Consider the following 20,986-nt stretch of genomic DNA (forward strand, 5'->3'; position numbering starts at 1 on the left):
TAAAAAGTGCTTCAAAGGTCCAGTCATACAGTGGAAAACATTTCAGTTCTAGTGTCCTAAATCTATTTTTCTCATTTTCTATATTGTGATAGCCAATGTAGAAAAACAAAAAGATGCCATATGTTATGTCCAATTATGAGAAGGAAGTGATTTTTTAAATTTTTTAAATAATGTTTAAATGTTTTTTGTTAAATAAAAAATAAGCATTATGGTTTTTATCTAATAAACTTAGACTACCAGGGTTAAACTATTCTATCTGCTGCTCTAGCTTTATTTGGACTGGTATTTCCATGCCTTCATAAATAGAAGTAGTAAAGTAACTTTATAAATTATACTAATAAAATTACTTCTGTATGCTTCTGTCAGTTTATAAGTGTTTAACTCACTTAGGTAGATTATTATGTTAATGAGGCCAGTTGATGGATTTAATCTCTTAAAACAAGTGATTTCTCTGTTCTTTAGCTGTTCTTTAATTATATCCTTAATTCTAGGAAGTTATTTAAGACACTACCCTTTGATTTGAAGGATGGTTGGGTGAGAATATGTGTATCGTTTATGTGTCCATTCAGCCAGTATTTATTGAGGACAGCAGTGAAAAAAGAAAAAATTCCCACCTACATGTGGCTTCTGTTTTAGTTGGGGAGGCAGAAGATAGACAAACTGTGACATCCAGACAACTTTTTTTTTGCCTGTTTGTAGTTGAAGAGAAAGAGCTAGAGGGAAGAGAAGAGATTGAAAATACAGAACAAGAAAGCATTGATCAGTGTATTGAGATTTTTGGAGTATATGGAACAGATGATTCTTGTCCAAACTCACTGTTCTCTTCAACTCTCTTCCTCTTATACTTGGTAATTACAACATTCATGTACAGGTGATTTCTTCCAGTAACCTGACCTCACAGTTCTTTGACCTTCTTTCCTTAAGTGTTCTTGCCCTCACCTTACCACACTGTACTTTGATATACTTTTCTTGCCAATAATTGTAGTATTTCCATAATCTCAGTTTCAAGCATCACATTCTTGTCTCATCACTCTCTTATCTTTCTAGCCTGCTCCCTGTATATCCTTACTCTCTATTGATCTTTTGACCCACCAGGATTTTAATTCTATCACTTTTCCATGTTCCTTATTAATTCTATCACTTTTCCATGTTCCTTATTAATTCTATCACTTTTCCATGTTCCTTACTCCCCTTCATGTCCTCACCTACCTCCTTATTAACACTCACTTATATTCTCTTTTGCCTTCCTGTTGGCAAAACCCTAAATTACTTCCTTATTTCTGTTTTAGGCTTCTTTGCCCCTTTCTTGATTGACTGAAAGTAACTGGAGGAGTGGGGAAATCACAATCATGCTTGATAATCACCATTTAAATTCATAACTACTTATCTTGAATGAGCAGTCATATCCCTAGTCTTTTCACTCTTCTTTTCTGCTTGACTCTTGTCATAAGATTCTTAGTATCTATTTATCACCCATACTCTTAGTGGATGCCCTTGCTTGCTATGTATTTCACCACTAAGAAATGTAAGAAATCAGTAAGGAATTTCCACAAGTCTTCCACGTACCAGCATCTGCGCCTATAACTTTGTCTTTCTTTTTGCTATGGATGAACTCTTCTGCTCCTGTTTTAGGCCTTCCACATGGAATTAGATCCTATCCCCTCACCCCTTGTAGTCACCACCAAAGCATTTCTCTCCACTCTGCACTGCATCATTAATTTTTTCTGTCTCTACTTATTGATTCCTATTAACATATTGGAATTCTCTATTTCTCTCATCTAAAATGAAAAACCTCCTGACCACAATTTTACTTCTAGTCATTACCTTTATTTTACTCAATCTGTCCGCAGCATTTGACACGGTTGATTTATTCTCTTCCTTGAATCACTTTCTTCACTTGGCTTTCTAGGACTTTACTCTGGTTTTTCTTCTTTATCTCCTTTTCTGTTTCCTCATTATCTCCTTGACGTCTAAAACACTAGAACTTCTCTTAGTGATCACATCCATGTACATGGCCTTAAAAAATATCTGTATCAGTGTTTTTCCTAAGCACACTTCCACCATAAAATTTTAATACCACAGATATACTGTATTATCTGTTTGTGTTGAGGCCCTTTGGAGAACCACCAACAAGCTATTGTAATATCTAAGATCTCATACTTTTGCCCCCTTGGGATGTGTGCAGGTTTGAAAGTATTATGTGCTCCAGAAAAGCTATGTTTTCATCTTGATCCAATCTTGTGGAGACATACTTTTCTTTTAAGCCTTATTCAGTAATGTAGGTTGGAATCTTGATTAGAGCATCTCCATGGAGATGTGGCATGTACCCAATTGTGGGTATTAACTTTGATCTTTGATTAGATGGAGATGTGACTCCACCCATTCCAGGTGGGTCTTTAGGTGGAGATGTGACTCCACCCACTCCAGGTGGGTCTTGATTAATCATTTACTGGAGTGCTTTAAAAGAGGAAACGTTTTGTAGAGCACTAAAAAATGACAGAGAAACCTCAGAGCCAATAGAAACTTCACAGCAGAGCTGACACAGATGCAGACTTGTAGAGAATAGAGACAGGGATTTTTGAAAGTGCTTGGACAAGCGTAGCAGACATTGCCATGAGATGTTAAGCAAGCCAGAACCTGGAGAGAGCCAAGGGATGCCAAGATATGAAAACAAGCCCCAAAGAAGTAAAGTGAGGAACCCCCATAGGAAGAGACACTGAAAGCAACAGAGCCCAGGAGCACGGGACCAACAGATGCCAGCCACGTGGCTACCTAGCTGACAGATGTGTTCTCGACCCATTGACCTTTCTTGAATGAAGTTAACCTTTTGTTGGTGCCTTAATTTGAACACTTTCACTTCCTTGGAACTGTGAACTTGTAACTTATTAGATTCCCCTTTTTAAAAAGCCATTCCAATTCTGTATATCGCATTCTGGCAGCTAGCAAACTAACACAGGATGAAATCACTCTTGTTGAGGATGCCCGATCTATATGCTGACAGTTCTTAAGCTTTTATCTTCAGCCTGGAACATCCTCAGTGTATCAGACAGATATTTGCTAACTCTATTGTATGTCTTAATAGATACCTCAAATTAATATGTCAAAACCTCACTTTAGTTCATCTCTCCATGATGTACTTTAGTGGCTCTACTCTTTCCACCCTTTACTCCAGCCACGCTGAATTTGCTTTTCCACATTTTGCCCTACTGGTAAAAGGCCTTAAAGAAGTCCAAACCCACATCGAGCAGGCATTGAAAGTTGGAATTTCTCCGACTCCAAGCTAATACCATCAGAGGCTTCCACAGGTAGAGTGGAAACAGGATTGTTGTGACAAATTCCTCAGGGAAATAGTGACATTGCAAGCTGGGATGAAGATTTTGGCGGAGAGCCAGGACTGTGCCTTATTCATCCTTGTATCCCTCCTGCCTATCCATTGCCTTACCTTTTGAAAGGAGTTGTGGGATAAACATTCTGAAATTAGACTATTATTCAAGGGTGCAATAACACAATATGCATGGAGGAATGCATTTTTGTGCAATGGTTAAGAATGTGACTATTTTAAAATTAAATTTATTCATTTTTAGTGATGGCTGGCTGGTTTCACAATGTGCTTGTATGACCAGAGATGCAGCATTTTCAGTTAAGATTTCATCCACGTTAGTAGCAGTTCTATTTTTAATATTTAAGTGTAGGAATCATTGTTTGACTTGAATAGGCGTTTACATATTTTTTGTTTTCTGGTGACAAAATACTTTTGGAATATGCATTTTTGAAAACAGTAATGTTTTTATAACAATCTTTAAAGGTTTCAGGGGTGGTCTTCTAGCCCATTATCCTGGAAGTCAGGAAAGGTGGCCTGGCTAGCTTTTCAATTATCAGGGACTTTTCAAACTAGTTTGGTATATGTACTGTTTCTCTTCCAGGTCTTATATGGTAAGATTCATCTCATGGTAGAATTGCTTGGCTTCTTTATCAGCAAGAGTCTTTTAGAAAGATGTTTGTTTGGCATCCACATTAACTACTTTTATACCTTTTACTAAGTAATTATTTTGTTTAGTCACCTGAGGTCAGCCCTTAAATTTCTTAGTGAAGGTTAGGAAAGGTAAATTTTTTTTTTTTTTGACAATTTTATGAACTTTGTTTAAATTTTGTTAATAAATTTATGTACAAGTAAGTCTCCATTGTCTGGGTTACTGCTGCTGAAAACTTTTGAACATTCCAAAAGATCCCTATCTCTTGTTAGGATATATTTAAGCATAAGAGAGAATGGTATCATATGTAGCTATAAAAAGTTCACAGAACAGCACAGCTGTATTGGTGTAGAATTCCCTTTTGAGTAAATAAGAATTTAAGCCAGGGAGTAGCTAGATAGCATTGTTTAATATGTGCATCATAACATCTGTGAAAGGCAGTTCTTTAATACTTTGAACTATTAGTAATTTTAACGTCACTGTAAAAAAAAAAAACTGTGGTATTCTAGATAGCAGATCTTTTATTCGTTAACAAATGAATAAAGCTAGATTTTTGAATGTTCTGTCACCTAGAGAGGAATGTAGATAGAAAGGATGGCCTTTTGATCAAGGTCCGTACTCTTTTTTTTTTTTGCATGGGCAGACACCAGGAATCAAGCTCTGGGTTTCCAGCATGGCAGGCAAGAACTCGGCCTTCTGAGCTACTTTGGCCTGCCCAGGGTCCATACATTTTGAGATGTGTTATGTTATTTAATAACCTTTATAAAGTATTTAAAATGTCTTGTGTTTCTTTTTTCCATTTTTATTATTTCAGCTAAACTCATAATAATATAATTGTAGAATCTCCATTTTTAGGTTCTGTTTTCATATGAGGTTTTAGACAGTTTTTTTAATCCTCCCTTTCCCCATCCCTCACTCCCAATAAGCAGAATAATACCAGGAAACTCAATAATGATATAATATTTTTAATGGTGTCATGGCCCCTTTATAACAGTTTTCTTACTACCCTTTTGCAAATTCAGAATGGAACTTTTCTTACAAGTTGCGCAGTGGGCCATTCCAAATGATAATTTTACTCAAATTGTTAGTGATTCGGGCACCACATAACCTACTGATCTGAAGTTTCCTTGTCACCCCAGAGAAACTGAGCAGTATTAAATTTTCACATCCCTTTTCAGAACAATGGACAGATGAGGTAAGAATTTGAAAATTTGTAGTTAATACACAATTGGAAGTTTGTCTCATTTTTAAGTTGTATTTTCTTGGTGAAAATCCTTGGCTGTATCATTCTGAGTTTTCTCTCTATTTTCAAAATTTCACAAATTTGTGTTTAAAGTCTAGGACGGAGAATACTAGAACTTTTTAAGATAGTTATAAACAGTACCATCTTAAGTGTTTGATAAACCAAAACAGAAAGGTCTCTATGTTTGGCAAAGTAATATCCTTCAGGGATTTATTAAAGAGCAATAGTACTGTTACCAGTGTCAGCTGAGGCATTATTTGTGTCCTTCTCTAATGGTCCCTTGTTCTACCAAAGCTATTGAAGTTGTGACACTCAGAGAGTGTTCATTAAGGATTCTTTTCCTCACTGCTTAGTTTAGCTAACAAAACCTGGATATCAGAGTTTGGGAGTTTGACTTCTACTGGATCCTACTGTAATTAATAATCTCCAACAATCACCAGATTCCTTTCTGTCCTCATTTACTGGCCAGTGGCATATAGGAACAGGTTGACATTTACTATTGGAAGAGAGTATGGATAATAAATTATAAATTGCTTAAAGGTAGTTGGTAAGACCAAGAAATGATGTATGAATACTACTGGGAAATTATCTTTCATTTTCTAAAAATGCTGTTAGTAGCATCCTTTGATTGTCATATTTAGTCCTTCTGTTTTAAAGCAGCTGTGATTCTATTTGGGGAAATGTGCTCAAATTTTTGAGTTTGCATTCTACATCGGCACATGCTTCTAGTAACTAAATTTATAATTGATTTGTTTCACTAGGATCAATGTTTTGTACAAAATTAAATTATTTTAAAAATGGGAAACCTATTAACACAAGTTTTAATCAGTCACAGAATAAAAGTGGCAAAAGTTTTGAGGTCAGGGTATTCTAACATAATTTATGAGGATTCTTTCCTGGTAGGGACTGACTTGAAAGAAAATTGCTTCCTTCAAATATCTTTGTACCAACTACTTTGCTTAAGCATATGTAGCTTTCTTCACACTCTCGAAATAATGTTGTTTTGACAGGCACCTGTTCTGAATGTGTGATTTTATAATTCAGAGTAATATTTGGTTCTTTGTTACACTGAGAATGGATATTTATGCTTGTTTATTTTTCCTCCTCTTAGTTCCAGCTTGAGGGGAGGTATAGGAAGAGATAACTAGATTTTATTTGCATATTTTAAAAAGCATATGAAAAGGATTCTTTGGAACTATGCAGTGATATTCTGATTGAATATTGAGGGGATTGCTAGAGACTTTTTCAAGAATAGGCAAACTGTTATATGACAAATTTATTGGTATATAACTTGGATTTTTAATTAATTTTTATAGTATGGCTCTGTACACATGAATGACCAGTGACTACTAGTTTTTTCAAAGTATGTGTCAAACATTTAAAAATAATATTTTTAGTTAACGGCATTTATAAAGCATTGGCTTTTGTCATACTTTGAATTTTATCAGACTTTAAACAAAAATAGATTTTTATTAGTTTCAAAAGATTTGGAAATCACCATTATAAACAGTTTTCTATTTCTTAATTTTACTAATCATTTCAGTTATATTTTCTTACATGCATATTTCATGTAATTTTTGAAAACATTTTTAAGGTGGTCTTTATATTTTTGGCAGTATGGAAAGAAATTTCATAGAAACATCTCAAGGGGAATTGATAAAAATAAGGTTCACTTTTTTGGGGAAAATTTGTCATATGTATGCCCTTGCAATATCTCAACATTATATAGACTGGTGTTATTAAAAATAGGAAAAGACATGGAGTTTGTAATTCTAGGTATGCCAAGAAACAACTATAACCTTTTCAAAAACATCTTGGGTCTGAAAAGAATTGATCATTGCTTTTTCATATTTTCCTTAATGTGCTACCACTTTGTTCTTTTAATAAAAGACATATAAGTGTTAGCATTTTAAAGATATTATGTAGTTTTTAAAATATTCTTTTATTTTACTTGAGATGAAATTTTATTAGTGTTCTTGGCTGATTTATTTTGGTGCTTGCCTCCAATTTTATTTTCAATGCTAAACAGGGTTTATGCCAGCCTAATTGGTTGCTGGTATTTCTTAGTCTCACAGCTGCTGTGAATTCAGCTGTGAACTAGGAAAGATATAATAGGATTCTGTTTTCAGAGACCAAAAGGCAATTGTCAATATGTATAATTTGTTTTTGAAAGCTTAGTAAATATATAACCTTTGAATGACATATTAAATGGCACTAATAGCAACCTTAATTTTCAAGATTAGGAAGTCCTGTAATATAGAATCTGTGTATTTGTTTTCTTTGTTCTTTGGGGGCAAAGGTGGCTTAAATTCAGGTATTTGTTCTTCTATTCAGGCAGGCATTCGGGTTTCTTTCTTTTTAAACAATCATTTGACTTAATATTTACCAATAAATATTAAAAAGTTGAGATCTGAATTATCCCTCTAATTCCAGCATAACAAAAAGTTGAGTCTTTTTTTCTTAAAATGAACTAAACATAAAATAGCTTTGAAATAAAGTCTCATTTCAAAATAGTTTATTTTATTTGACTATATTTGATACAACAGATTAAATTTTTATATATTATCTTGACATTTAAATTTGGAGTGAAATTTTCTTTAGTGTTAGGTCGAACCATATGAAATTGCCCTTTTTTTAGGTTAAAAATGGCTGAATAAATGAGAATTGCTGTGATTTAATTATATTTAAAAATCTTATTAGTTCTCAGTAGCAGAAACCTTGAGAATCCTGTTTTTATCCTATACAGGCTAAGTCACTAATATGTTCCTAAAAATCAGATATTATATGTGAAAATGTGACTTGGAACCTATTTGCCTTCATATTTATTAAATGAGAAAACATTACAGTGCATTTACTCATTAACCTAAACTCCATGACCAGTTTCAAAAATGTAACTGACTCTGTAAATCACCTATATTTACATAAAAAGCTGAAAAAACTGTCATGTTTTTTGATCAACAGACAATAAATAAGGTTAACCATTCATTGTATGTGGTAGAATCTTTTCTATTATTGACCTTTGCCCATCCCCCAGTATTTTCTTCAAAATTTAAAAAAATATTTTAAGACTCCTTCAACACTAAGCAAATAAGAACTGAATATGAAAAACTGTGGAAATACATTCAGGACACGAACATAGTGACAGAAAATGGATCACATTGAGTATGATACAAACAATATTGTAGGCTCACAATCACTTTGATACTCTGCATACTTTTTAAAAATCTTTATGTATGCTGACAGTCTATATCTGAAATGTAACTAAAATCCTCTCTTGCACACTCTTGTGTTTAAAGTGCTGATCAAGTTTTGGCATATGCAAATATAAATCTTTTCCTTTATGAACATAGGCCAAAAATCTTGCATTAAGATACAAGCATGTTTTCTGTTGTTTGGATATTAAAAATCAACAGAAGTTCTAATGGGAAAAATACTGACTTGAGAGCAGCCTTTGCAAGGTATGCCTGTCTTTTCCCAAAACTCTTTGCTAATATTTTTTTATTTAACTCTCAATAGATGACATTTTTTAAATAGATGACATTTTATACACTGTAATTTAACTTTAAAAGCAGTTTAATTAAAACTGAGTGTTTCTAAACATGTTTCTAGATTTTAAATTTTTAAAAATTAGTTGGTAAAGCTGTAATAATTGTAGTTATTTTATATAATTGTGTTTTGATATAAAATATAAATAAAAAATTTTTAATCTGATCCATTTTCTATGAATATGAAGTATGGTATAAAGATAAATTGGAATGTATGGTCAAAATAGTTTAATAATAACAAAGTACAATAGTACAATAAAGGTTATGTATCGAACTTTCTGCACCAAACATTAACAAAATAAAATAGCTGGGCTCAAAAACAATATATCACTATGGATCAGAAATACCACTGTGAATCCTGGAAACAGAAGCAGGCAAGTATTGCAAAAATTAGTTATTTGTGGGATGATGGGGTGACTAAAGGGATAGAAAAAAATGTAGTATCAAGAGTGAGGTTCACTGTGAAAATAAGGGCTCATGTGGCTCCTCTTTAAATGAAGATGCAAGTAACAACCAGCAGAGATAGACATCAGAAAGAAAATCTTTTAATACTTCAGATATTGATATCATTAGACAAATACTATATGCTGTGCTTACAAATTTTAAAGAACCCAAAGTCAAGAACGAAAATATCTGCATAGTATAGAGAAGTAGTTGATTTGATGAAGAAACATCTGAAATAAATGCAGATGACATTTAAAACTTAATATTTGACAACCTGATTAGTACGTTTCTTGGAGTAGGCTTATTTGGCTTTACTGTATTTGGGGTTTGTTGAGCTTTTTTGATTTGCGTTAATAGTTGGGAAGTTTCCCCCATTATCTTCAACCAAACTGCCTAGCCCTTTTCTTTTCTCCTCCTGGGATACCAGTCATCTTTATATTAATGCTGTTATCTTGTCAGTCATTTCCCTGAAATCCTGTTCCATTTTTTCCACCTTTCTTGCTATTTTTTCTTTTATGCACTTGAGTTCAATTGTCCTATCTTCTAGCTCACTTATTCTTTCTTCCACCTGTTCAAATCGCTGTTGTGTTTCTCTAGTATAATTACATAAATTTGTTTTTCTTTGTATGCTGTGTAGTGGGGGGTCACATTTCATTCTTTTCCAGGTAAATGTCCCATTAAGACAGCACCATTTGTTGATTTTTTTTTTTTTTTTTTTTTTTTTTTTTTAACATGGGCAGGCACTGGGAATTGAACCTGGGTCCTCTGGCATGGCAGGCAAGCATTCTTGCCTGCTGAGCCACTGTGGCACACCCTGATTTTTTTTTTTTTTTTTTTGAGTTCATGAGCCAAGAATTGAACCTGGGTCTCCTGCATGGCAGGTGAGAATTCTACCACTGAACTCCCCATTCACCCCTGCGTCTATCTAGTATATTTTTAATTTGGTCTACCGTATCTTTCATTTCTATAAGATCTGCTATTTTTTAATATATTCTTTCAAATTTTTCTTTATGTGCTTCCAATGTCTTCATATCCATTATGTCCTTATGAACATCCTTGACATCTGTCATGGTTAGGGACATGTGTCAACTCGGCCAAGTTGTGGTAGCTGTTTATCTGATTGGGCAAGCGCTGGCCTGTCTGTTGCAATGAGGACATTTCATAGGATTAGGTCATGATCACCAGCTGCATCCACAGCTGATTCCATTTGTAATCAGCCAAAGGGGAGTGTCTTCTCCAATTAGTGATGCTAAATCTAATCACGGGAAGCCTTTTAAGGAAGACTCAGAGGAGACAGGCCCCATTCCTGCTTCGGCTGGTGAGCCTCTCCTGCGGAGTTCATCCAGACCCTCCATTGGAGTCGTCGGCTTCACAACCTGCCCTGTGGATTTGGACTCTGCGTTCCTGCAGCCACGTGAGACACTTTTATAAATTTTATATTTGCAAGTATTCCCTGTTGATTCTGTTTATCTAGAGAACCCTAACTAATATATCTTGGTACCAGGAGTGGTTCTTAAGAAACAGAATCTTAAAAATGGGTTTTTATGAATGGTTTTCTACTCTGACTGGACTCAGAGACACTAAGGACTCTGATTCCCATAATCAGAATGACACTCCCAATCCATGGAGTGAGTTGGCAAAGGAGATAGTCAAAATATCATCATTTGAGTCTCCTAATGCTTCACTTGTATGAAGCCAGACTCTGGGGGATAATGTTTTTGACACCTTTACAGAGTTTTGTAGAAATAAGAGTTATAGAGATGTTGGTTGGTTGTTGTTAGATACACTGGGTATGAAAGGGATGGGCTTAAGGCTTCAAATGAGAAGCTTAAGTGCTATGTGAAAAATGTAGAAGTTTCTATGAGTATCCTGAAGGAAAATCTTATTTCCTGTAGCCGTAGACTTGAGATCTCTGAAAATCAGACTCAGAATCTTATTGTTAGAGTAGCAACTTTACAATGTAGACTGAAATCTCAGTCTTGCATCGTGTCTGCTGTTAAAGTGAGGGCATTGATTGGAAAGGAGTGGGACCCTGAAAAATGGGATGGTGACATATGGATTGATAATGATGTTGGGGGTGAGGTTGAAACCCTAGGCCATGCAGAATCTTCTCTAGATAACCCTGTAATAGTTTGCCCTGAGGACATAGCTGCCCCACCTCCAGTCTGCCTTGAGGAATTGGCCACCCAACCTCCTTCTGAAGGGATTAGCCCTAGAGTGATTAATCCTGTTTCACCAGATGAAACTGCAAATGAAGGCCCTGAAGCAAATGGCTTGGAAGATATTTCTAATTCTTTTCATGACCCACCCCCACCACCCCTCATTTCTTCCAGACCTATAACTAAACTAAAGTCCCAACAGACCCCTAAAGATGAGGTACAAAGTATCACACATGAGGAGGTACGTTATACTCCAAAAGAACTGTGTGAGTTTTCCAATTTATATAGACAGAAATCGGGGGAATATGTATGGCAATGGATTTTAAGAGTGTGGGATAATGGTGGGAGGAATATAAGGCTGGATCAGGCTGAATTTATTGATATGGGCCCACTAAGCAGAGATTCTGCATTCAATGTTATATAGCTCGAGCGGTTAGAAAAGGTGTTAACAGCTTGTTTGGGTGGTTGGTTGAAACATGGATCAAAAGGTGGCCAACATTACCTGAGGTTGAAATGCCAGAACTGCCCTGGTATAATGTAGATGAGGGGATCCAGAGGCTTAGAGAGATTGGAATGTTAGAGTGGATTTATCATGCAAAGCCTACTCTTACACCCCAGGAATGTCCAGAGGATACACCTTTTACCAGAACAGTGATAAATAAGTTTGTGAGACTAGCACCATCATCCCTGAAGAGCTCTGTGGTTGCACTTCTCTGTAGGTCAGATATTACTGTGGGAACTGCTGTCACTGAGCTGGAATCCTTAAACACAATGGGGATGACAGGATCCCGAGTTGGCAGAAGCCAGGTGGCAGCACTTAATCACCAAAGACAGGGTAGACGTGGCTATTACAATAGACAGCAAACTCAAAGGAGGCGTCAAAATTATATGACACGCAGAGATTTGTGGCATTGGCTAGTAAATCATGGGGTACCTACAAATACAATAGAGGGACAGTCTACTAAATTCTTGTTGGAGCTATATAAACAGAAGAGTTCTAGGTCAAGTGAACAGAAGTCTAACCTGAATTACAAAAACACAGAGTCACGGCCCCTTAATCAGTTTCCAGACTTGAAACAGTTTACAGACCCAGAGCCCCTTGAATGAAGGGGAGGCCAGGTCCCTTTGGGGGAGAAACCTGTTAGACTGCCACAAATTTATGCTGTTAATCTTCCTCCAAGTCTTCTCCAAGGAGACCAATGGCCTTTTACCAGGGCAACTGTGCATTGGGGAAAAGGAACTGATCAGATATTTCGGGGATTATTAGATACTGGTTCAGAAGTGACATTAATTCCAGGGGACCCAACATGTCACTCGGGACCACCAGTCAGAGTGGGGGCTTATGGAGGCCAGGTGATCAATGGAGTTTTAGCTCAGGTTCGTCTCACAGTGGGTCCAGTGGGTCCCCGGACCCATCCTGTAGTTATTTCCCCAGTTCTGGAATGTGTAATTGGCATAGACATACTGAGCAACTGGCAGAATCCCCATGTTGGCTCTCTAACTCGTGCAGTGAGGGCTATTATGGTGGGAAAGGCCAAGTGGAAGCCACTAGAACTGCCCCTACCAAGGAAAATAGTAAATCAGAAGCAATACCGTATTCCTGGAGGGATTGCAGAGATTACTGCCAATCTTAAGGACTTGAAAGATGCAGGGGTGGTGATTTCCACCACATCCCCGTTCAACTCTCCTATTTGGCCTGTGCAGAAAACAGATGGGTCTTGGAGAATGACAGTGAATTATTGTAAATTCAACCAGGTGGTAACTCCAATTGCAGCTGCTGTTCCAGATGTAGTATCATTGCTTGAGCAAATCAGTACATCCCCTGGTACCTGGTAAGCAGTGATTGATCTGGGAAATGCTTTTTTCTCAATAGCTATTAGTAAGGACCACCAGAAACAGTTTGCTTTCAGCTGGCAAGGTTAGCAATATACTTTCACTGTCCTACCTCAGGGGTATATCGACTCTCCAGCCCTATGTCATAATCTTGTTCGCAGAAATCTTGATTGTTTCTGCCTCCCACAAGACATCACACTGGTCCCATTATATTGATGATATCTTGTTGATTGGACCTAGTGAGCAAGAAGTAGCAACTACTCTAGATTTACTGGTAAGGCATTTGCATGTCAGAGGATGGGAGATAAATCCAACAAAAATACAGGGGCCTTCCACCTCAGTAAAATTTCTAGGTGTCCAGTGGTGTGGGGCATGTTGAGATATCCCTTCTAAGGTGAAGTGTAAGTTGCTGCATCTGGCCCCTTCCACAACCAAAAAAGAGGCACAATGCCTAGTTGGTCTTTTTGGATTTTGGCAACAACATATTCCCTATTTGGGTGTGCTACTCTGGCCCATTTATAAGTGACCAGAAAAGCTGCTAATTTTGAGTGGGGACCTGAACAAGAGGAGGCTCTGCGACAGGTCCAGGCTGCTGTACAAGCTGCTCTGCCACTTGGGCCGTATGATCCAGCAGATCCAATGGTGCTGGAAGTGTCAGTGGCAAATAGAGATGCTGTCTGGAGCCTTTGGCAGGCCCCTGTAGAAGAATCACAACGCAAACCCTTAGGATTTTGGAGCAAAGCCTTACCATCTGCTGCAGATAACTACTCTCCTTTTGAGAAACAGCTTTTGGCCTGCTACTGGGCCTTAGTAGAGACTGAACGCTTAACCTTGGGCCACCAAGTTACCATGAGACCTGAGTTGCCTATCGTGAGTTGGGTGTTGTCTGACCCACCAAGCCATAAAGTTGGGCGTGCACAGCAGCACTCTATTGTAAAATGGAAATGGTATATATGAGATAGAGCCAGAGCAGGTCCTGAAGGCACAAATAAGTTACATGAAGAAGTGGCACAAATGCCCATGGTTTCCACTCCTGCTACCACATTACCTTCTCTTTTCCAGACCAGAGCTATGGCCTCTTGGGGAGTTCCTTACAGTGAATTGACTGAGGAAGAGAAAACTCGGGCCTGGTTTACAGATGGTTCAGCACGATATGCAGGTACCACCTGAAAGTGGACAGCTGCAGCGTTACAACCCCTTTCTGGGATGTCCTTGAAGGACAGTGGTGAGGGAAAATCCTCCCAGTGGGCAGAACTTTGAGCAGTGCACCTGGTTGTTCATTTTGCTTGGAAGGAAAACTGGCCAGAGGTGCGTTTTTGTATAATGACTCATGGGCTGTTGCTAATGGTTTGGCTGGATGGTCAGGGACTTGGAAAGACCATAATTGGAAAATTGGTGACAGAGAGGTCTGGGGAAGAAGTATGTGGACAGACCTTTCTGAGTGGGCTAAAAACATGAAGATATTTGTGTCCCATGTGAATGCACACCAGAGGGTGACTTCAGCAGAGGAAGATTTTAATAATCAAGTGGATAAGATGACCCGTTCTGTGGATACCAGTCAACCTCTTTTCCCAGCAACTCCTGTCATTGCCCAATGGGCTCATGAACAAAGTGGTCATGGTGGTAGGGATGGAGGTTATGCATGGGCTCAGCAACATGGACTTCCACTCACCAAGGCTGACCTGGCTACAGCCACTGCTAAGTGCTCAATCTGTCAGCAGCAGAGACCCACACTCAGCCCCCGATATGGCACCATTCCCCGAGGTGACCAGCCAGCTACATGGTGGCAGGTTGATTACATTGGGCCACTCCTTTCATGGAAGGGGCAGCGATTTGTTCTAACTGGAATAGACACATACTCTGGATATGGTTTTGCTTTCCCTGCACGCAATGCTTCTGCCAAAACTACTATCCGTGGGCTTACAGAATGCCTTATCCGTCGTCATGGTATTCTGCATAGCATTGCTTCGGATCAAGGAACATACTTTACAGCAAATGAAGTGCCGGAATGGGCGCGTGCTCATGGAATTCTCTGGTCTTACCATGTTCCCCATCATCCAGAAGCAGCTGGATTGATAGAACGGTGGAATCGCCTTTTGAAAAGTCAGTTATGGTGCCAACTAGGTGGCAAAACTTGAAAGGCTGGGGTAATGTTCTCCAGGAAGCTGTGTATGCTCTGAATCAGCGTCCGCTGTATGGTGCTGTTTCTCCCATAGCCAGGATCCATGGGTCCAGGAACCAAGGGGTGGAAGTGGGTGTGGTACCACTCACTATTACCCCTAGTGATGTACTAGGAAAATTTTTGCTTCTTGTCCCTGCTACCGTGAGTTCTGCTGGTCTACAGGTTTTAGTTCCAAAACGGGGTGTGCTTCCTCCAGGAGAAACAACAATGATACCACAGAACTGAAGTTAAGATTGCCACCTGGTCACTTTGGGCTACTTATGCCTCTGGATCAACAAGCCAAGAAGGGGATTACATTATTGTCTGGTGTAATTGACCCTGACTATCAGAAAGAAGTAGGACTGCAACTACATAATGGAGGTAAAGAAGAGTTTTCTTGGAATATAGGAGATCCCCTAGGGTGTCTATTAGTACTGCCATGCCCTGTGATTAAAATCAATGGAAAACTGCAACAACACAATCCAGGCAGGACTATTAATGGCTCTGAAACTTCAGGAATGAAGGTTTGGGTTACCCCACCAGGCAAAGCACCATGGCCAGCTGAAGTGCTTGCTGAGGGTAAAGGGAACATGGAATGGGTAGTGGAAGAAGGTAGTGATAAATATGAACTTCGACCGCGTGATCAGTTACAGAAACGAGGACTGTAATGCTGTTTTGTTCATGTTATACTATTTAAGTTGTAAGATATCAAGTTTAAGAATGAATGTTGCCTAAGGATTTGCACCCTATTCTGGAGAGATGTAATGTGTTTCCAGTTATATTCAGGACAGTTGAGTATTGTCAGGTAAAAGAAAAAAATGTGTGCTTATTTGTTTTCATTTGGAAATTAAGTATGGTTTAAGGTGATAAATATAGGTGCCAAGTTGACAAGGGGTGGACTGTCATGGTTAGGGACATGTGTCAACTCGGCCAAGTTGTGGTAGCTGTTTATCTGATTGGGCAAGTACTGGCTTGTCTGTTGCCATGAGGACATTTCATAGGATTAGGTCATGATCAAGTCAGCTGCATCCACAGCTGATTCCATTTGTAATCAGCCAAAGGGGAGTGTCTTCTCCAATTAGTGATGCTAAATCTAATCACCGGAAGCCTTTTAAGGAGGACTCAGAGGAGATAGGCCCCACTCCTGCTTCGGCTGGTGAGCCTCTCCTGCGGAGTTCATCCAGACCCTCCATTGGAGTCGTCGGCTTCACAGCCTGCCCTATGGATTTGGACTCTGCGTTTCTGTGGTCACGTGAGACACTTTTATAAATTTTATATTTGCAAGTATTCCCTGTTGATTCTGTTTATCTAGAGAACCCTAACTAATACAATATCCAAATTTGGTCTCCCCTCCAGTGTTTTAATTTGCCTGTTTGGGTGGGCTTTATCTGCCTGAATTTTCATGTGCTTTGTTATTTTCTCTTTCATTCTGGGCATTCGATTATCTTGATAAGGTTATTTTGCAAGTTGGTTTCCTTCACTCTGAAGTTTTGTATTTGCTTAGGTCTGCATTGAAGGTCCCCTTTTGCACTTGGTTTTTCAGTTATTCCCCGCAAAACTGAGGCCAGTTCTCATCGAGGGAATGCAATTCTACTTGAAGCTTTCCAGCAGGTGGTACTGTTGAGCCACCTCTCCCCAACTATGGTGGCTCTCTGAGCAAAACAAAGACCTGATGTAATTCCAGCCAGGGCCACTAATCATGGTGTACGCTTAGTGCCACCAACCCTGAGGTTGGGGGGTGAGTAATTTGTACTTCAGTGGAGATGCAACTTACGAGCCTGCCGTGTCTGGCAGCCTCCAGGCTCTCACTTGAATTGACCTTGGACTCTGGGGCTGGGTATTTCAGCTGCCCCAGCCCACTGCCAGCCTGGAAATGCCTGGTGGCCTGTCCCAGTCTGCATCTGTGGGAGTCTTGTCATGGCAGTGGGGTTTTTTTGAGGTGTCTGGTAGGGAGTGCCATTTGTGACCCCTGATGAGGTGAGGTGGCTGGTCGTGGTGCCCAGAGGGGCATCTGATCACAGTGGGCAGCTGACTGTACTTCAGGGTTTCCCATGGAGCTCCTGGCTGTGGAGCTATGTGGGAAGATCTCCCAAGGTAGCTGCGAGGTAGGTTAGAGTGGAGGGATGGTCTTCTCCTTCAGATCCACAGTTCCCTGTACACTGCTGTTTGCCTCCAGTGGGGTCATGCCTGAGCTCATTTTCCCTGTTCTCTCCATCTCAATTTCTTCACTTTTTCATTCAGGACTTCCCTATATAATGTAAAAGAGCTTCTCTGGTTACTTGTACTGTAGAACTGTAGTTCCGGTAATTTTCCTTTGCTTTTCTCTCATTGTTCCACAGAGCAAGGGTGAACTCAGCCTATCCTATACCACTATCTTCCCGGATATATATATATATATATATAAAATAATACATTATCAGACAGTTAAAAACAGATTGTCACTTGTAGATCCTTATTAAAGGAAATCTATACTTCAAACAGAAAGAAAGGTATCCCAAATAGAAGAGCTAAAAGGCATAAAGGAGTGAAGCGCAAATTGGGAAAGCCCACAACAAAAGTTAACTGTATGAAATAATAATCCCATATTGTATGGAGTTAAAGATATAATTAAAATATACCACAAGAATAATTTACAAATCAGGAGATAAAGATGAATAAGGTTATAATGATTTAAATAACTTACATAATCAGGGAAGAGGATAAACACATTAATTTAAGAATGCGTGGTACAATATCTAGAAGTGACTAAAAGAACAGAAACAGAAATCCAAATTCCAAAGTAGTAAAGTACAGAATAGAATGAGGAGGGTGACTTCCAGGAAGGTGGCAGAATAGGATAGGTCAAGTTCACCCCTGCTCCAAAGAATAACTAGAGAACGGACAGAAAAAAGACCAGGAGAGCAATTCCAGGGTGTACGTGATCTGGGAGGGTCTTCTACACCACATAGCGAGGTCCTGGTTGAAAAAGCAGCAGAACTGAGACACAAAGAGCCAGAGGCCAGACAGACAGAGGCCTGGAGCTATCAGGAGTGGCAGGACAGGGAGATGGGGACAAGGAAGCACCAGCATAGAGTCTCTGACCTGTGCATATACCTACACTGCAACCTCTCACCACACAGTTGTGCCCCTCCCCACACTTTGCATCCTGCTCCACACACATCCTGCAAATACAAAGCTTTAGTCTACTTGTTCTAATTTGCTAGCTGCTGGAATGCAACACACCAGTGACGGATTGACTTTTAATAAAAGGGGATTTATTTCATTATTTCTTCAGAGGAAAGGCAGCTAACTTTCCACGGAGGTTCTTTCTTAAGTGGGAAGGCACGGGTTGGTCTCTGCTGGCTTTCTCTCCAGGCCTCTGGTTCCAACAACTTCCCCGGAGTGATTTCTTTCTGCACCTCCAAAGGCCTGGGCTGAGCTGCAAGTGCTGAGAAGAGGTATGCTGAGTCTCTCATTTAAGCACCAGTCAATTAAATCAAATATCATTCATTACAGCAGGCATGCTTCCTAGCCGACTGCAGGTGTAATCAGCAACAGATGAGGTTCAAGTACTATTGGCTCATGTCCACAGCAACAGAACTATGTGCCTTTACCTGGCCAAGTTGACAACTGAATCTAACTACCACATTACTGAAGGAAATCAACATTCAAAGTAACACTATAGCTGCAAAGACAACAAAAGATCATTAACCATGTGAAAATGAAGACAGGTACAGCCCAGTCTAGTGACCAAATTAAAACACCAGAAGAGACACAGACTTTGGAACAACTAATCAAAAATGTTCGTATAACTTTACTAAATAAAATCAGTGGGATGGCTAATGATATAAAGGAGATCAAGAAGACACTAGAAGAGCAAAAAGAGGAATTTGAAAGAAAAAACAGAAAAATAGATATCAGAGATTAAAAGATGGTATAAACCAAATCAAAAATATACTTGAGACACACAATAGCAAATTTGAAGAGGCAGAAGAAAGGATAAGCAAGATAGAGGCCAGGACAACTGATTTTGATCACACAAAAGAAAATGACAAAAAAGATGGAAAAATTTGAATTGGATCTTAGAGAAATGATGGACAAAACAAAACGCACAAATATAAGAATCACTGGTGTCCCAGAAGAGGAAGAAAAGAGTAAAGGGCTAGGAAGATTGGTGGAGGATATAATGAGGGAAAACCTCCCAACCCTTATAAATGACATAAATATGTGAATCAAAGAAGCTAACAAACTCCAAATTGAATAAATCCAAATAGGCCTTCCCCAAGACACATACTGATCAGTCTGTCAAGTACTGAAGAGAAGCAGAAAATCCTTTAAAAGCAGCAAGAGAATCTACTACATAGAAGGGAAACCACATAAGACTGAGTTCAGACTACTTAAGTGGCACTATGGAGGCAAGAAGCAGTGGTATGGTATATTTAAGACTCTGAAAGGGAAAGACTTCCAGGTAAGAATTCTATATCTGCCCAAATTTTCCTTCTAAACTGAGGGAAAGATTAAAATTTTCACAAACAAAGGCTGAGAGAATATGTCGACAAGACACCAGCTTTACAAGAAATACTAAAGGGCATTCTGCCAGCTGAAAGAAAAAGACAGGAGACAGAGGTCTGGAGGAGAGCACAGAATTGAAGAGTATCAGTAAGGGTAATCTAAAGGACAAAAAAAAAGAGAGAGGGAAATGAACATACAGATCTGACAAGTAAAATCCAAAGGATAAGATGATGGATTCAAAAAAATGCCTTTACAGTAATAACTTTGAAAGTTAATAGACTAAACTTACCTATTAAAAGGTACAGATTTTTAAAAAAATGCAGATTGGAGGGTGCAAGGGTAGTTCAGTAATAGAATTCTCGCCTGCCATGCAAGAGACCCAGGTTTGATTCCCGGTCCATGGACTTCCCAAAAAGCAACAGGTAAAAACAAACGAACAAGCAAAAATTCAGCAAATGGTACTGTAGTAATGGGATACTCACATGGAAAAATAATGAAATGTGACCCTGCCATACAGCATACAGAAAAAAAAAAATGATACAGATGGGCAAAATGGACTAAGAAATATAATCCAGCAATATGCTGCTTACAAGAGCCTCATTTTAGACACAAGGAAACAAAGAGATTTAAAGTGAAAGGATGGAAAAAGATGTTCCACACAAGCTGTAACCAAAGAAAGCAGAAATAGCTATACTAATATCAGACAAAACAGACTTTAAATGTAAAGACATCATAAGAGACAAAGAAGGACACTATATATTAGTAAAAGGGACAATTAGCCATAAAGAAATAACAATTATAAACATTCATGCTCCCAATCAAGGAGCTCCAAAGTACGAGACAGACATTGGCAAAACTGAAGGGAGCGATAGACATTTCAACAATAATAGTAGGAGACTTCAATAACCCCTCTCCTCTATAGACAGAACAACCAGATGAGGATCAACAAGAAATAGAGAATTAAACAATTTGATAAATGAATTGGACCTGACAGACACATATAGATCATTACACCCCAAAACACCAAGTTATACATTCTTCTGTAGTGCTTGTGGAACTTCTCCAGGATAGACCATTTGCTGGGACATAATGGGGTTTTATAAATTTATAAATATTGAAATTATTCAAAGTGCTTTCTC

At 38.6% G+C, this 20,986-nt stretch overlaps 1 protein-coding gene across 5 annotated transcripts in view; it reads left to right on the top strand.

Moving 5' to 3' along the window:
• KIF2A (kinesin family member 2A) overlaps positions 1-20,986 on the top strand; it is an 87,170-nt gene that overhangs the window by 12,683 nt on the left and 53,501 nt on the right. The window contains exon 1 of one of the 5 annotated variants that reach the window (XM_077117263.1): positions 10,013-10,617. The exons of the other annotated variants lie outside the window; for them this stretch is intronic. The gene's annotated coding sequence lies outside the window, so the exon portion shown is untranslated. Of the gene's footprint in view, positions 1-10,012; positions 10,618-20,986 lie in introns of those variants that run through there. 5 annotated transcript variants of the gene reach the window in all.

Source organism: Tamandua tetradactyla, chromosome 9, assembly GCF_023851605.1.
Source record: "Tamandua tetradactyla isolate mTamTet1 chromosome 9, mTamTet1.pri, whole genome shotgun sequence".
Taxonomy (NCBI): Eukaryota; Metazoa; Chordata; class Mammalia; order Pilosa; family Myrmecophagidae; genus Tamandua; species Tamandua tetradactyla.